General features: G+C 41.1%; 1 protein-coding gene and 1 long non-coding RNA gene across 4 annotated transcripts in view; one reads left to right on the forward strand and one right to left on the reverse strand.

The window, feature by feature from the left end:
• LOC140126305 (uncharacterized) overlaps positions 1-18,491 on the forward strand; it is an 80,897-nt gene that overhangs the window by 41,772 nt on the left and 20,634 nt on the right. The gene's annotated exons all lie outside the window — the stretch shown is intronic.
• SYNPO (synaptopodin) overlaps positions 1-18,491 on the reverse strand; it is an 82,529-nt gene that overhangs the window by 28,959 nt on the left and 35,079 nt on the right. The gene's annotated exons all lie outside the window — the stretch shown is intronic.

Here is an 18,491-nt window from a genome sequence, read left to right on the forward strand (position 1 = left end):
GGCACTTTGCAACATATAAGTAGGTTTTGGTTGTAGCTTGGGCACTCTGGTTCTACTATCCAACACCCTAAGACAGTGATGGCGAACCTTTTGGAGACAATCTCATATTGAGGACCTATCCTTAGAAATGTTATCCTGGAATTACATCTGAATCAATGATCATAGATATAGCCCTGACTTAGAGCTTTGACAAGAACCAGATTACAGCTCCCTTGTGATAGCAGGTTCCTCCATCTGTATTTCTCATTCACTTTTCCTGCTCCTGAACTGGGATTTTTATGATCTGTAAATACTAAGATACATTTTAACCACGCAGGAACGTCCAGCTCATAGAAACAGATGTTAGAGCTATTCCAGCAGGTCGTAATGGAAGCGTAAAGTGGCATCTACAGGGACAATGTGCAACAAACAATACAATCTAAGACGGCTATAAATCTACTACATCATTAGGAGGTAAATTGTTCTGGGATTTCACCTAGCACCAACAGCTGAGACTATTAATGAGCAAGATGAAGGAGCCACTCGCATTATAAGAAGCCTCAAGACTGGCATCCAAACCCCTGCGCCCACGCCTCTTGTGGCTCCCTACAGAACAACCACAACAGCTGCCTTTACTCCCAAGCCATGCCCAATTTCCATTGCCTGAGAGGCAAACACAACCGAGTACATACTGGTATCATCTTACCACATGCACGAAAAAAAAAAAATCCCAAAGTAAAAACACATGGAAAATGGAGAAAAATTCCTATCAGAAACAGAATATTAGAGATCAGAGACAACACGGATCTCACTACACAGAACAGACACAACTGGAAGGAAGTCTTCATCTGTGATCAAGGTAAAGAGGTTTACATAAAGCAGATTAGAAGACTGGCAAGTATTAGGAACCATGTGATCTATGGAATATGCCCGATAAACAACACCGCCAGTGATGAAACTAAGAAGACGAATTGTGAAAAGATGCTTCGACCATGATAAACTATTGATCATCGCTTATTCCCATCATACACAATGTTATACTACGAGTAATGTCACAGATTATTCCTATTCTATACAAGGTGCCACTACTACAAACACTGTTGATATCACCTCTTATTCCCATTATACAGAATATAAGGCTACTATACATGGAATAAATTATTCCTAATACCACATAACAAGTGATATTACTACAAAAAACAGTGATGTGCCTCTGAATCCCACCGCACAGGACGTATGTGATGGCATAGATTACCCTTATTATATAGGAAGTGCCACTACTACAGAAACTAGCTATGTCACCTCTTATTCCCATCATACAAAATCTAAAAGTGCAAGAGATGCCACCTATCATTGCTATTATATAGAAAGTGACATTACTGCAAACACAAGTGATACCACCAATAAGTACTGTGATATAAAGTGTGATACTACTAGTAGTGATGCCACCAATTTATTCCTATTATACTAAAAGTATAATACTACGAACACTAGTGATACTGAAAATAAGTGACTGTGACTGGAGATACCACACATAAGCAAAATGATATAAGATGTGATTTTACTACTGCTACTACTACTAGTGATGCCACCCATTTATTCCTATTATATTAAAAGTGACACTATTACGAACACTAGTGATACCACTAATAAGTATTGTGATATAAAATGTGATACTACTACTAGTGATGCCACCAATGTATTCCTATTGTACTAAAAGTGACACTACTACGAACACTGGTAAAGCTACAAATAAGTACTGTGACTGGAGATGCTACTACCAACTAGTGATGCAACCCATTATACCTACCATAAAGAGATTGATACTACTACTGGTTCTACAAACACTAGTGATCCCACAAATAAGTACTGTGACTGGAGATGCTACTACTAACTAGTGATGCAACCCATTATACCTACCATAAAGAGATTGATACTACTACTGGTTCCACAAACACTAGTGATCCCACAAATAAGTACTGTGATATAGAATGTGATACAGCTACTAGTGGTTCTATAGATAAGTCCTATAGAGAGCGATACTACTACTACAAACACATGTGATACAACTACTAGTGGTGCCACAGATTAGTCCTATTGTATAGAGAGTGATACTACTACAAACCCAAATAAGTACTGTGATATAGAATATGTGTTACTCCTCTAACACCAGCTCTAATGCAGTGCTACTACTACCTATACTGGTGATGTCATCTTCCATTTATTAATATTATCATGTCATATTTCCTCAGACTTGTGATGTCACTATTATGTGCTTTACCATGTATCCTGATTCTGCCCATTGCAGTATAACATAGACTTTGCTACTTCTAGTAATTCCACCGATGAAAACTGTCTAATATAAAATACTGGTACCACCCTATTTACTACTAATACAGTACATACCGTAATTCTACACAATATGATAAGCAGTAATAATGACTCCAAAACAGGACTGATTTACATAGCCCACCCCAAAATGATACCCCGGCCACCTGTTATGCCAATGTATACTGCCCTATATACAACAATCAAATCTGATCTATAAACTCTAACACTACTCTATACAAATATATTATTACTAATCCAGACTGATTTATACATGCGGTCCCCTACTTAAGAACACCTGACTTACATACGACCCCTAGTTACAAACGGACCTCTGGATTTTGGTAATTTACTGTACTTTAGCCTTAGGCTACAATAAACAGCTATAATAGTTATAAATGGTGACTGTAATTAAGATTTATTGTTAATCCAGGTTCTTATAACAATCCAACATTTTTAAAATCCAATTGTCACAGAGACCAAGAAATTTTTGACTGGGGTTACAATAATAAAGTATATGGTTCCGACTTGCATACAAACTCAACTTAAGAACAAACCTACAGACCCTATCTTGTATGTAACCCGGGGACTGCCTGTATACAATACCAGGTGATGTCAATACTATGATACAAACATATGCACTAGTGATTCATCAATCAGTACTCTTAAAGGGAACACTTATATAGAAATATATAACTCAATATGCACCCCCCCCCCCCAAATATATCCTGTTTACAGATATGTAGTAATAGATGCCCTCTAAAATCAGTAACGATAGAAAAGCTTCAGGTGTATAGAAAACTACTAAAAAATAAGACAAATTTTAACATCCACGACATTGTTGGTTACTGTTTACAATATATGTTATTATAATTTGACTTTTTGCTATTTTGGAGCATGGATAATCTGCAGTGTTTGAGTTGTAGCAGTGTATAATGTGCGGAGTATATAATGTATAGTAGCAGCACCTGTTACATCAGCAGCGCTCTCACCTCTTGTGTCTGTGATCCGGGGCTGTCTCTTTGTCAGTCTGCGCTTGCAGTCTTTAGACTTGGTTCATTTAAGCAGCACTCCCCTCCTCTGCTAAGCACAGACAGATTGGATGTCCTGTATGTGCTCTGCAACTGGCTGTGTCTGTCAAAATACCTCTCCTCACCACAGCGATCCGGGCCTGCTGACGCAGTCTTCCTGCTCTATGCCTCCCTCTGCCTCTGCTTCCAACAAACTTGTGCCTCAGACTACCCTTCCCTCTCTCCGGTTTAGAAATTTCCTTATTCCAGCAAACTTTTTTTCCATTTTGTTTTTTTTTTCTTTTTAACACTTTGCACACGTGACTATCTATGAAATCTTGGAAGGTCAAGTGTACGGCCACTTCACATTTTTTAGATATTTTTTTTTCATTTTGAGTGTCCTAATATTACTGCTTCCATAAAAGTGCTGTATATAGCCAGCAAGGGGTATTCCCACAAAGACAAGGGGGCACATTTACTAAGCTCCGTGCACCAGTTTTCTGTCCGACTTTGCACGTTCTTTCTAGTGCAAACTGCTTGTGCAGGTATTTAAAGAGGACCTGTCACCCCCCTAAAAATATTTCTATCAAATATGTTCCCCCTAATCCTCTCCCCAGCGCCTTTATATTTATTCAATTTTTATTAACATTTTTGTGTGCAAAGTTTGTTTTAATCGGTAACAGGTCCCCTGGCAGTCGGTCGTATTCATGAGGGGGCCGGCCGACAAATCCCCTCCACGCCCCTGTCAGTCAGAGACCTGTGAGAATAGCCGGCAGCCGCGTATATATATGCCGGCTTTCTGCGATGCGGCCCAATGACAGCCCGTGCTGTGCTGACAGCGGCTTTCCCACACTGTGCTTATTCACAGCGCTGGCTGAACATTCAACTGGTAAGAGGTCGGATCGATTAAAACAAACTTTGCACACAAAAATTTTAATAAAAATTTAATAAATGTAAAGGGTCTGGGGAGAGGATTAGGGGGGAACATATTTGGTGGGGGTATTTTTGGGGGGTGATAGGTCCTCTTTAAGAAGGGTCCGCGCCATATGTGTCGCACACGACCCTTCTGTGCAGTAGTACTCTTCTTAGTAAATGTGCCCCAAGATTCTTACATATACTCTAATTCTCTTCTCTAATTTTATTTTGTTAACAAAATGCAGCATTTCACAGATATAATTCCAACCTGTCAAGGCACAGGCACCTCCTGTCCAGCAGCAGCTGCAGAGGAGACATCAGCAGCTCTACATAGAACAAGGGGTCTTGATCTGAGGAGAGGGGGAATAGCAGTACTAACTGTGTGTTTTATAGGAGAGGTAGCAGAGCTGTGTCATTTTGTCTTATATCCATCTCATGACTCTGATCTGTCTCACCTTTCTTTTTCAAATACTAGTAGAATGTTCAGAAGCAAAAAGAAAGTGTAGCTAAATCTTGGACCCTGATAATCTAAGCACATTGTCAACACACAGCATCTCATAGCACAGAGGGATGAGGAAGTTTCTGTTCAACTAGTCCCTGCACACACTGCTGAATCTTACACTGACCATCACTGAGTTATAGGACCAAAAACAGGAATAAAACTGACTGAATTGTAAAGTAAGGGGGTTAAAAATGATCTTTATTGTGTAAACATCACTTGGGGATAAAAATTTGAGAATTTACTTTCATGGGCAAACCCCTTTAATGGGCTTGCCTAGCTCAGTCACTGGCTTCCTGGAAAACACGGATTACACACGGGCCAATTTTCCCGACTTAAAGCCATGACAGTGGTAAAATACACATGGCTCGCAAATACGGCCATTACAGCTGTAGATTGAGGACAAAGAAAAACAACGATTGTATGCATGCAGGAGGACTTATTGGTCATGGGGGCTTCAAAGCAAAGAATACAACTGGTTCTCTTCTGAACCTGTTTCATGATTTTTAGGTTTGATGGCATCATACTCTAGTAACAGTGCATGAATACTGTGCCAACCATGATGACTTGTATAATAAGGGAGGCCCTAGTGACTATGAAATTTGGCAACCTCTGTGTAGCATTGCAGAATATGTTGGCGCTATATAAATAAAGGAATTATTCATTATTTATGACCAGTCATAGTTCCCCAGCAGGACATAACTAGCTATCTGTGACTGTCCTTGCAAATGCAAGGGTTTTTTTGGAAGGCATACAAATATTGACACTTTCGTACAATATACAAGGATTAAAGCCGGTAGAGAGATTGGGCAGTCAGACTGCAACATGCTCGATTATATTACTGTCCTGGATGGAGTAATAGTCATAGCAATCTAAAAGGGATTTTCCCACAAAGCAAGCTAGGCCCTATCCATAGGGCCTAACTTGGTGATCGGTGGGGGTCTCAGTAATGGAAACCCCACGGATCACAAGAACGGGGGTCAGATGTACCCCCGTTGCACCCCGAGATGTCGCACATGCACAGGCTGCCCGTTCATCTTAATGAAGCTGATGGAGATTCCCGAGTACGGCCAGATGAACTGGGCAGTCCTCACCTTCGCGACCATCTGCACTGGCCATCTTGGTGGTGCGACAGGGGTACATCGGAACCCCGCTCTCGTGATCCGTGGGGTTTCCATTACTAAGACCCCCACCAATCAGCAAGTTAGGCCCTATCGTATGGGTAGAGCCTAACTTGCTTGGTGGAAAACCCCCTTTAAATTTGACTTTTCACCTACACCAGCTCCAATTCTTTGCAGATGTCTAACTGCTCCTCACTGTGTGCTCTACATTTATGATCTCACAATATTCTTACCACAGTTGTGCAGCTTTGAGGTTTATCCTGATTTATAAATGTACTGTTGTGTGGACTTTCAGGATCAGTCCCAGAACTGTTTTTTAGCTCCACCGAGAGTTAAAGGAGATATAAAAATAGTATTATAATTTTTACCATCTCGCTGTATTTATCACTGTTAGTATTACCTCATCTTACGTGAAATGGCTCAGTCTGCAGCATATTTTTTCTGTTCCTCGGTCTCATCTTCCTTCTTTACTCTGGGACACACCTATGTACACCTTTGCTTCCTCTATTTCTCTCGCGTACAACAAAAGGTCTCACATTCCATGGGAAATGTTGCAAATATGAAATACTGGCATGACGCAAGTTACCAGCTGCCAATATCAGCTTATTGAGATCTGGGAGATTACATGATAAGGTGAAGTTGCGGGCATTGTGTATGGCTTGTGTTCTGCTTGGAAATTCCCATTGCTGATGAGTCCTATCATCCAACTGAGATCAGACTGCATGGCTCTTCCCATTCACTTAAGGCCCAATGCACACTACCGTATAAAAACGGCCGTATATACGGCTGAAATACGGCCCCATGCACATGGCCGTATTGTCCACCATATCATACCGTAAGTGAGCCGTATAAAAATATAGAGTATGTTCTATTTTCCACTGTATTTCCGTCCTGTACGGCCCATTGAAATAAATGGGAACATATAAAATAGGGGCTAAATACGTGCTGTATACGGCTATGCACTGTATACTGCCGTATACATGTGCAGTATACAGAACCACTGAGAGGTGCATTCTGTCAGCCATTCATCATTTGCCAGCCCCCTGTATTTTATACGGATACAGTGCAATACGTTGCCATACTGTTGCAATACGACTCGTATACACAACTGAAAAGACCATAGGGTCGTGTGCATGAGGCATTAAGAGAGTTGCAAATACAGTAATTTCCGACCAAATACAACCATGTTTGGCTGCAGTGGTTACAGATACCTGAAGAGACCAGGAAGCATGACAGTATTAGCTGTAGTTTGGGACCACGGTCACACGTGCTGCTAGAGCTGCGTTTCGAGGGGCTAGGCCACATTGCATATGCGTTTTCAGTGAAACGCATGCGATTGTTAGCCAGCCGCCTGGTGTCTTGCATTTAAACAATACAAGACAACAGGGTCTGGTTACAGATTCCCTGGAAAAGCATATGTGATCCGGCTGAGGCCCACCCCCCCACTTGCTCTAGCGTTGGTTTATGAAACGCAGCGATAGAGACACGTGTGACCGCAGCCTAATAATTCTCTAAAACAACCCATTTCAATTTTTATAGCTATGTTAAAGGGGTTGGCCACTTTACCTCATGTATTTTGTAATGTGTGTGTGTGGGGGGGGGGGGGGGGACAGGATATTAAGTAATTTACCAGTATACATACGTTTTCTTGATATGTAACGTGAAGCCTCCTGTCTTTTACCTCATCAGTCAGAGATTCCTGTCCATAAAATGGAGATAAAATGCTTACTTTCTGCAGTGGGTAAGCAACCACACGGTACCCAAGTCCAATATAACAAAACCCAACTGAATGGACCTGTTATTCTAATGAAAAGGGTCTTTTATAATATATGTAAATAATAATAAGTACCAAGTGAGTCATGGCGGTCCTAATGTTACATGTCCTAGCTGATTTGTCGTGACCAGCTATATCATCAGCACCATAAAGCAGGACAATCAACCGCTTGAGTCCACCTGGTACTATGCAGTGGTAAATTAACTATATTGAGTTTTTCACAGAAATACAGAGCTGTGATATCATTGTAATATCATTGAAGTAGAGAACAGAACCATTGGGGAAGGGGCATGGGCGCCAGCTAGGCGTTTTGTGTGCGAATTCGGCTAGCCTCACATCGAATATTTATTTTTATAGAAAGGTATATTTTTAATTAACCATCTACATCAATAATCTACATGTCATACATTACTGAGTATTAATATGCAGTCGACTAGTTTATATAAATTCTTACATATCCTCTTTGACCTCGCAATTAGATTTAGTGGCCAACCGGGTGAAAATGGAGCCAAAGCTAGGATATAGAATGGCCTTTCATTGTGAACGCAGAAGATAGAGCTTCCTCTGTGCATTCAGAGACCATTCATCACATGCAGTCCTGATGTAACCCTAAACTCTGCTGATACAGGCGGGGTGTCACAGTGTCAGGGCAGCGTCTGGTACAGAGCCTGGCACACAAAATAATTCACATTATAGGAATGGATATGTTAATCCTATTCCTGATCTGTTGTTATTAAAATCAGTACCGGATTTTTCGGATTATAAGGTGCACAAAAAATCCTTTGATTTTCTCAGAAATCAAAGGTGCGCCTTATAGTCCATTGCGCCTTATATATGAACTGTACTTACAGACAACAGCTGCCTTGAACTGTGCACAGGTCTGCCACCTGCTGGTCATTCATAGTTATAATCAGGTGCGCCTTATATATGAAACTAGACGTTTTAGCAGGCATTTATTGATAGTGCGCCTTATAATCTGGTGCCCCTTATAGTCCGAAAAATACGGAAGTTAAAATCATATTATAAATGGGGTGTGGCTAATGTGGAGGACTTGGCTAGTCATTTACATACAGACTTTGCAACATTTAGGGCTTATTAACACGGCCATAATGGGGCTATGATCTGGCTGGACAATTTTATTACGACCCCCATTGAGGTCTATTGCACACGGTCACAGTACGGTGAGCACAGTGTCTCACCACACCATTACCGTGAGAGGGTGTCTGCTTAACTTTCTGGAGAGGAGAGGGGTGAGAAGCGTTCACCACTTCTATTCCTCCCTTCTGCCCCAGGGAGTACATGGCCGTCTGGGGTGGTAAACCCTGCCTTAAATTCCACCCAGGAATTCCCCCAAATTACCCAGGAAACCCTCTTTTTAGAATGGAAATTAGCATACACACACTCCTGTTTAACGTATTATAGAAAATGCTAAAATATTTGTCGGTTTTACATCATGCCCCCATGGAGGAAGGAGAGGGGTAGAAGTCCATGGAGGCTGCTGTGACTCCATGTGGTCAGATATATAAATGGGATACATTTTGCTAATGTTAGGAGGCTAAAGGACCTGAGATTATGTCACCCTGGTCACATGACATTAACTGCTGAATAGTAAGGAGGAATAAGGCATGGGGAGGAGTAGATGGGAGGGGCCGGTTGAGCAAGACACGCCCTCTCTGTTGCCAAGTAATATAAGATAAAAGTTGATTTATGTGGATAGAAGGGAAACAAGTTTTAACTAAAAGAAGGGGTCAGTTAGTTAATAAAGCTCTATAGGAACCTGTCACTGGCTGTATATGTGCAAATGTGGTGACAGGTTTCCTTTAAAAAAGACCTGTCAGGTCGATTTGGGACCCTAAACTAAGTGGTTTAGGGTCCCAAATCAACCTTTTTGAAGTTTTTAAATGGAAAAACACCCTGGGGTTGACTTCCCAACCCAATATAAAACTAAAATACTGGTTCATCAGGACCTGTGGTTGGTTTAGTATCCCAAAGGAGAGGCAGGAACCTTTAGGTGTCTTTTCCAAATCATGAGATTATTACTAAAAATAATTCTTTATAGTTGTGGGGCCTAGTACCGATTTTGCATTGTGAGTTTTTCATTGGTGCCTCTTCCGGGAATGCTCCCTTTTAAGAAAATCAGCATAAACACCACCCATTACAGAGAGGCAAACGCCAGATGCAATCAAAGCAGAGACAATCATATTGCGGACCACATTTTGTCATTCTATCAGTAAATATCGGAACGTATCGTAGTGTTTATAATTACCATTAATTTGTCTTGTTTTTCGGCAGCTAGTACTTATGTCACCTAGTACTTTGTACGGCGGGTTAGTGAGGTAATGTGAGATATGACAGAGCAGTCATGAGTCGGAGAGCATTGACCTCAGGCTTCTCAGGTAGCGGAGCAGTCAGGTGCACTGTATATATGTATGAATAATTGATAGGCTCTAAGAAGACAGATCATCCATGGAGCAGATGTAAGATGAGAGGATGTGTGAACAGACTGATGCGATCAACACATGACATTTGGTTCATTTGAGTCTCAGAATTTTCTCTTTCCTCCATAGACATGAATGAATGTCAAGCTCCGGTCACGCACCACTGTCACTATGTACAGTGGAGACTTCTATGAAGTCGGGCAATGTGAAAAATGTTGTATTGGTAGGTTACTCGGAGTCTGTTTCTGGACTGTAACAATATTTTAGAAAAGGAAATATATATTTATAACAAGTATATATACGTTAGGCTGGATTCACACTGCCGTTGCCCGCCGCACCGTAGCATGACGGGCACTCGGCAGTGCGCGGGGAGAGGAGGAGGAGGTGAGCGCTACTCACCACCAACCCTCTCCATAGGGATATATGGCGAACGGCGCTGTATGCCGTGAAAAGATAGTACTGCTCCCGTAGGTTGCTGTGCGCCCATTGGCGTCTATGGGGGCCGTATATCAGTGGCAGTCTCAGCACCCAATTTCATATTAGGTACTGAGCGCTCAGAGGCAGTGAGGTTTAGTGGAATGAATCAATGAGGAGACACCTATTAAAAGATAGACAAAGAGTTGGGGTTGGTGCAGATGTTGGAAGATGAGTGCTGCAGCCACTTCATCACATACCACACAGCCCCATATAGTATATAATGGCTCTCCTTGGAATTTCAAATCAGTCATGTGGCAGCTTAGCATGACGTCACTCACAAAGGAATAAAAGGTATTGAAACTTTACCCCATGTTTTTTGTAATGTGTGTAAGTGTGGGGGGCAGGATATTAAATTATTTACCAATATACATTTTGGAGTGGTAAAGCGACCAAAGCTGAAGAAGCCAATGAAAAGATGCATGATGGCTGGCTGTATTGTTCATATTTTGCTCTTGCTTTACTTCAGAATTTCTGGTTATCCTGGCTTAGGATCCTGAAATTCTGGCTTAGGTTTTTTGACTTTCTCTTTGGACTAAGATTTTGTGCTTTATCTGCTATCTCAGTTGGGACCCGGACCGCTCATTATTGTTCTGTGTTATTTGTTTGTTACTCTTGTTTTGTGTTCTCACTTCGACATAGTGAGGGAACGTCGACCACTTACTGGCCACTGGTTAGGGTGGACCCAGTAAGTAGGCAGGTGACAATTTGGGGGGCTAAATTTTAGATCTGTTGTCTGTTGTTCCTATTTCCAGACTTTTCATTACAATGGTACTAATTTTGTATGGTGGGAAAAATGCAGATTGTGGACAACACAATTCTTACCCAAATCTCAGTTTTCAATTCTTTTTTTTACTTGAATATAACATATAGAAAATTATATTTTATGCTGGTATATTCTAGTCAACACAACTAATTCTAGATCCTTCATTGTAAATCAAGTAACAACTGCAAGTCCTACAGAGAAGACGGCAGATCATCTGACCTACGGGATATTGCTCTTAAAGCTCTAGCCATTAATCTTCACCTTAGAGGGGACGGAGGTGGTGACTTGAGAAGGATCTTTGCTGCAAGTCTAAACTGGAGAATAGAGTAACTGCCTCTACTCTTCCAGTGCCAGGGGGCATACTAAATACTTACACACCCCTTTGGCAATAAACTTGTAAACCTTCACTATGGAGACTCTTGCCAAAACATTACAAGTCTGGAGATAAGTATAAAGGAGAATTCACGTTAACTGTAAAGTAATTACATAGATAATTACTGAAAAATCCCCCTGGTGCCGGTCATGTGGTGGCGCATGAGGCAATCGTAACAGAACAAAGGACGGCTCACCGGGTCCCGTACAGAGCAGCACAACACTGGGAATAGACATGAGGGCCGAGGAGGGACCGCTCTGGAGTAAAGTACACTTCCAGCTGTGTCAGAGAGCACTTATTAAAATCAAATGTTCCGTACCCTTTGATATATCCAAAGCAGGCGGTTATGCGTGAGGTGCAATGATTTGCTTACGAATCATAGAGTTTGTGTGAACAGATGGTGCATATGGAGGCTCATACACATGAGGGCAAAGTTCAAAAATTAACCATGACCAAAATAGTCTTAGTATAGTTTCTAGATATTTCTATACTTGAAAAAAGACTAGTTCAAGGGGTTGGCCACTTTACCTCATGTTTTTTGCAATGTGTGTGGAGTCTGGAGGGAGGTGTGAAGTATATTTGATAATTTATCATGATACATCTATTACATGTTCTGCTTTGCTTTCCTGATATGTAAAGTGAAGTCTCCTGTGTTTTACCTCATCAGCCCCAGAGATTCCTGACCATAAAATGGCCGCAGATGAAGGGTCATGTGATCTCTAACTGGCCATTGCTTATGGACAGTGATCAGAGATCACATGACCCTCCATCTTATGGACAGGAATCTCTGGCTGATGAGGTAAAAGACAGGAGGCTTCACTTTACATATCAGGAAAGCAAAGCAGAACCTTTAATATATGTATATCGGTAAAGTACCTAATATCTTACCACTTACACACACATTCCAAAAACATGTGGTAAAGTGGCCAACCCCTTTTAGAACTGGTGATCCTTCTACTGACTTTATAAGGTGAAAACTGACAAAACCTAGAGTACATGGTAGGTCAAATTCTTCATAGACTGGATATCTACTTGGAGATCCCAGCTGGTACCGAATGAAAGGCTGTATTCTATTCAGTGACCAAGGTCAGACCAACTTTGTTCAGGGCGTGGACCAAATTATAAAAATATGGAAAATATACTTGTACAGAAACCTACAAACAAAAGGCACTAAGTGCTGAAGAGCTTGAACATAATGAATAATATTTCATTGGATGATGTCAAGGAGCCTTCAGCCAATGTTCTTTGCTGTTGTCAAATTCCTTCATGCGACCAGGCATCCAGACATCAAACTTTGGTGTTGCATTAGCATGAATATTCACCAGCAGAAGGGCTATGTTTATGACTTGAGGATACCTTCCCTGCAGAGGTCATTTTAGAAGAAGCCCAACAAATGAATGGAGATAAAATGGAGGAACCTAGAGCAGTGGACCCCAGTTTTGTATAATGTATAGTCAAATTAGTTTCTCAGTATTTGGTTGTTCAGGGGTTGAAAAACATGACTGATTTCTTCCAAAAACAATGGAGCTGTATTTTGAGGAAAGCAGCCATGTTTTTCTACTCCTTGGACAACCACTTATAAACGTGGTATGCAAATAAATGAACGCATGAAAAATGACAAAAACAAAACAAGAATGACAAGGTAAGTGGCCACAAATAGGTGACATTCACTGGAAGTTTGTGTTGCCCAATGGTTAATATAGCATTTCTCCATTGGTATCCACCAGTTGCCCAATCAACAAAGGCTAAAACACCAAAAACGAAGACTGGTTATGCCCCATGCTTGCTCAGTGGGGTGGGGGAGGCAGGCTTGGAAAGGCCATGTCTTCTTCATTTGGACTAACACTAGGTCATTGTTCGTCTGATATTTGGGGTATGAAAACAGAACAACAAGTCCAGTACAGGGGCTAGGAAAAGATCACCGAGACCCAGATGTGATGTTTTTGGAAGAAGGCGGACATGTTTTTCTCATTTTGGCCAAATATTGATCTGCACTTATTTAGGTAAATGATTTCACACGTTTTTGTGCATTGAGTGAAACTTGTTCCAATAGTTTCCCTTTTCTTCACCAGCTGCAGTATAGCATGTAGCGCTTATGGCATTTCAGTTCTGTTGTCTTATTCCCTCCCTTATGTACACATCGAAAACTGTCCTTGACTGCCAAAGTGTAATTTCTTAAGAAACACCCAGTTACTGTTGTTAGTTTATTGTAAGCTGTGAGGGACGTGGAGTTCTAAAACCCTTTCTAGATAAAGTTTTAAGATTATAGCAAAGGCTTTGGATTTGATGGTAACAGTGATTTGGATTCTGAATATGCTACATGGACCTGGGTTCTTGCATCTTTGATGGTAACAATAATTAAGATTCTGGTTACGCTGGAAAATATAAAATTACCCATAATGGAATTTGTTTTAAACCTAGACATGGTCCACCAAACACTCATACAAACAAATTGTATGGTGGGTTTTCTCTTTTTATATTTTGGAAATGTGTAAATTTTAGTGCTAAATGAACGTATAAGGGAACAATATGACCATTCTAAATTTCACCTCCATTTTGATTCAATTACTATGAAGATCTCAAGGGGTTAACAATCTTCGTAAAAGCTGTTTCTGATAGCTTGAGGGGTGCAGATTTGAAAATGGGTTGGTTATATAGGGGGTTTTTGATGCTAAATATGTAAAATTTAATTTCAAACAGTATTTATTCCCAAAATAGTCAATTCTGAAAATCCGGAAAAGCGCTATTCTATTTGTAAGCCGCGTGACATCAAAATAAATTATCCAGACATTTCAGAAATTATGAAAATGTAAAGTAGACAAATGGGAAATGTTATTCAGCAACTTATTTAGGTGGTAAATCTATCTGCCTGAAAACGCAATGATTTAGAATTTCGAAAATGGCAAATTTTTCAAAAAATTTATCATATTTTCTTTTTTTTGTAAATAAACGCAAAACTTATCTGCCAAAATTTACCACTAAAATGAAGTACAACATGTGGGGAAAAAACAATCTCAGAATCGTTTTGATAAGTAACAGTGTTCAAAAGTTATAACCATATAAAGCGACGCAGGTCCGAATCCAAAAAAACGGGCTGAGCCTTAAGCTACAAAATGGCTGCGTCCTTAAGGGGTTAAATCCATCATTGGACACTATCAGAATCAAGATGCATCATATATTATCAGTAGAGAGTTCACAGGACTGTCCTAAATTGACTAAACTGGATGTCAAAAGCAATGATACAGTGGTATTTGATCAGCTTTTGTCTGGTTGCTAAATGACATCTGCCTTCAGTTATATATATCGTAGATGTTTGATATATTTTTGGAATAAATTGAGATATTCACTGAGATGTTTTTACTTGAGCTAAATTCCTCTTGAAGCTCTACCGGTGAGGGATTAAATATTGGCTAGGATTCGTGCAATGCTTTCAACGGTTTCTCACCACACGTTAAACAATTATACTTCACTAACATGTGTGTGCCAGGTGCAGGGAACATCTTACGGAGGACTAGCTTAAAAATATTTAAGCAAGAAGGCAAAAAATGAATCTTCAGTGTTCAGCGATAGAATACTGTCTTGTGTTAAGGCATCCAATTCTCTCGACAGTAGAAAAGCTAACTCCTAAACTGAAGGACTATGTGGTTAGCAAGGTATGCTGCCACCATGATTATATTGGTTATGTATGGTGTTATGTATGAAACTACGAATACCATCGGTGGTTGGTTGGATTGACCTTGCAGATGTTGAGGTTTTGGAGCCCTTAAACGCTCCAAAATAGAATTACTATTACTCATCATATACACAAAATGTTCACGTAAATTTGATCTAATAGTAACAGCACAACCCTCTATTAAAATATTTTCAAGGACCTCTGTTCTCGACCTGAAGAAAAAGTCTACAAATCCTTTACCTAAACGGCAAGGTTGCAAATTCTCTAACGTGAAGAACACAGATTCAAGTCCCCCTTCCTTCCCCCTTCCTTCCCCCTTCCTTCCCCCTTCCTTGCCCCTTCCTGGCACCAAATTTTCCAACTGAAGAACAAGGCTCTATGTTCTCCAACCAGTTTTGGACCTGAAGAATAACAGTCCAAGTCTCTACCGGAAGAACAAGGCTACAAGTCCTACAAATGAAGACCGAAATTCTAAATTCTCCATCTGAAGAGCAAGGATCCACATTCTGCAGATAAAGACTACAATTCTAAATTCTCCACCTTAAGAACATAGGTACATGTTTTCTACCTGCCAAACCCCTTGTTTTTATGACTAAGCCTGCACCATGTTTTTTTTAAATAAGACCGAATATACAGTAGCTTTCTGACAATCATCTATGCAAATTCTAATTTCAGACTTGTCTACCAAAAACATGGATGGAGAATTGCGGTGGCACTGTACTAGGTACTCTTAGGGCTCATTTACATGGCCGTTCTGGGGGCAGTGATTTGGTTGCATGATTTGCGACCAGATCATGGCTCCCATAGACCACTATGGCTCCCTGTCACGGTGACCACACGGTGCATCACCGCACCGTGACTAAGTTGGCAATTGTCTGCTTGTCTTCCTATAGAGCGCTAACTCCTCCCCCTTCCACCTCCCGTCCCTTTGCTCACCTGGGATCCGATCTGAGTGAGCACACGGCCGTGTGAATGTACCCTTAGCTGTCCATTCTAGCAATAGTCACAACAATGAAAAGAGTATGGGAATATTGGAAAGGCATACACTTGCATTTTCGACTGCATAAAGCAGGAGCATGCACCAGGCGATGGCCCGTTTCACCCTAAACCAGGACTTATTCCTGCTAAATTGAGGCAGGAATAAGCGCTAGATTTATGCAAAACGAGCCATCGTCTGGTGCATGCTCCTGCTCCGTCTTTCCCTCGTATTGGTTTTTTTTTGCTGATTTTAAGGCCAAAAAAAGAACACTTTTTGAAGGATTGGTGAGTGACAACTTTTTATTTTCTTTACTTGTGGAGTGGATTTTACTTCTTAAAGGGAACCTGTCACCAGGCGAATCAATATAAAACCACAATAAGTACCTTGTACAAACTGAAACCGCTGCCTTCAGCCGGAAAAATTAACTTATATACATGGTCTGCTTCCAGTGAGGGGGGGGGGGGCGGGTTTTCGGATGCAGCAGTCAAGGAGACGCCGGCCTTTTCAGTCGCAACTTTAAATAACCGCGCCTCCCTATCTCCCTGTAATCTGAATCTCGTCTCAATTCTCGTACATGCACTGGTCATCTATGCTCCGACCCTGTGTGAGAATTGGGGCGAAACCAAAGCAGGCTAAGGAGAGGTCAACAAGCTGCAGCTACGAGGAGATAAGGAGGCGTGGTTATGTAAAGATGCGTCTGGAGTGCCGGCCCCTCCTTAACTGCTGCACCCGAGACCCCACCCCCCGTATTGGAATTGGATCGCAGTCTCAATTTATAAAGACCTGTCCAGCACATGGGCAACCAGCCCTACAAGGTACTTATTGAGGTTTTATATGGATTCGCCTGGTGACAGGTTCCCTTTAAGTTAGGGCACCACCTGCCTATATTTGTTCCTGGTCTTTCACCCTAAATCCGAAGTCAACCGGTTTGGCTGGATCACTAATTGCTGCAATATCAAGGACTAATAGCTAATTCTTTTTCAGTTTTTATTTTATCAGCACTGCATGTCATAATAAGGATATCTGAATTTTTGAGTTGTACCCCATAGGGGTGGGCCTGTCTGTGGAATGCATTTGTGTTTTCATAGCAAATGGATGTTTTCAATATCTAATGAAAATAGTGAAAGATCCTGCTTGTAGGGTCCTGACTGGAAGATGACCTGGTATGTAGCAGCTGGACGCTTCCATTTATGGAGGTTACAGTACATGCGTTTTATGACTTGGAATAAAAACCTTGTGTTAGATGAACACGCTGAGAAAAATGAAGGCCTTTAGGAGCAGAACAATTTGGCCTCTGTTATACAGTGTACTCATAGATCCCAGTGTTTGCTTTCTCAGTAGGGTTAATATTGTTAACTCTCCTTATTAGTTATATACAAGTGCAAAAGCTAATATTTCTTATAGCTTGGATAATTCATTTTTATATATACCCGTATATACTCAAGTATAAGCCGATCCAAGTATAAGCCGAGGCCCCTAATTTTACCACAAAAACCTGGTAAAAACTTTTTTTTTTTTACACGAGTATAAACCGAGTTTGGGTTTTCAGCACATTTTTTTTGTGCTGAAAAACTAGGCTTATACTCAAGTATATATGGTAGTTATTATTGACATAGCAAATAATGGATTCTTGATGGCCAACTTGAGAGCAGCATATAATATAGGAAGTCTGTGAAATACAAGTTTGCAGGGTAAAGCCTGACAGAGACAGTAAGAGTACTGATTACTCCGCTCCCACACAGTGATTGGCAGTGAGAGTCCTGATTATCCCACCCACTCGCAGTGATTGGCAGTGGAAGTTCTGATTACTCCAACCACATAGAGTGATTGACAGTGACAGTCCTGATTACTCCGCCCACATACAGTGATTGACAGTGACCGTCCTGATTACTCCGCTCCCACACAGTGATTGACAGTGACCGTCCTGATTATCCCACCCACTCACAGTGATTGGCAGTGGAAGTTCTGATTACTCTGCCCACATACAGTGATTGACAGTGAAAATCCTGATTACCACGCCCACACGCCTACTGTGTATATACACTAATCAGGACTCTCACTGTCAATCACTCTGTGTGAGTGGGGTGATCAGGACTCTCACTGACTATCACTGTGTGTGGGTGGGGTGATCAGGACTCTTACTGACAATCACTGTGTGTGGG

This window comes from Engystomops pustulosus, chromosome 4 (assembly GCF_040894005.1).
Source record: "Engystomops pustulosus chromosome 4, aEngPut4.maternal, whole genome shotgun sequence".
Classification (NCBI taxonomy): Eukaryota; Metazoa; Chordata; class Amphibia; order Anura; family Leptodactylidae; genus Engystomops; species Engystomops pustulosus.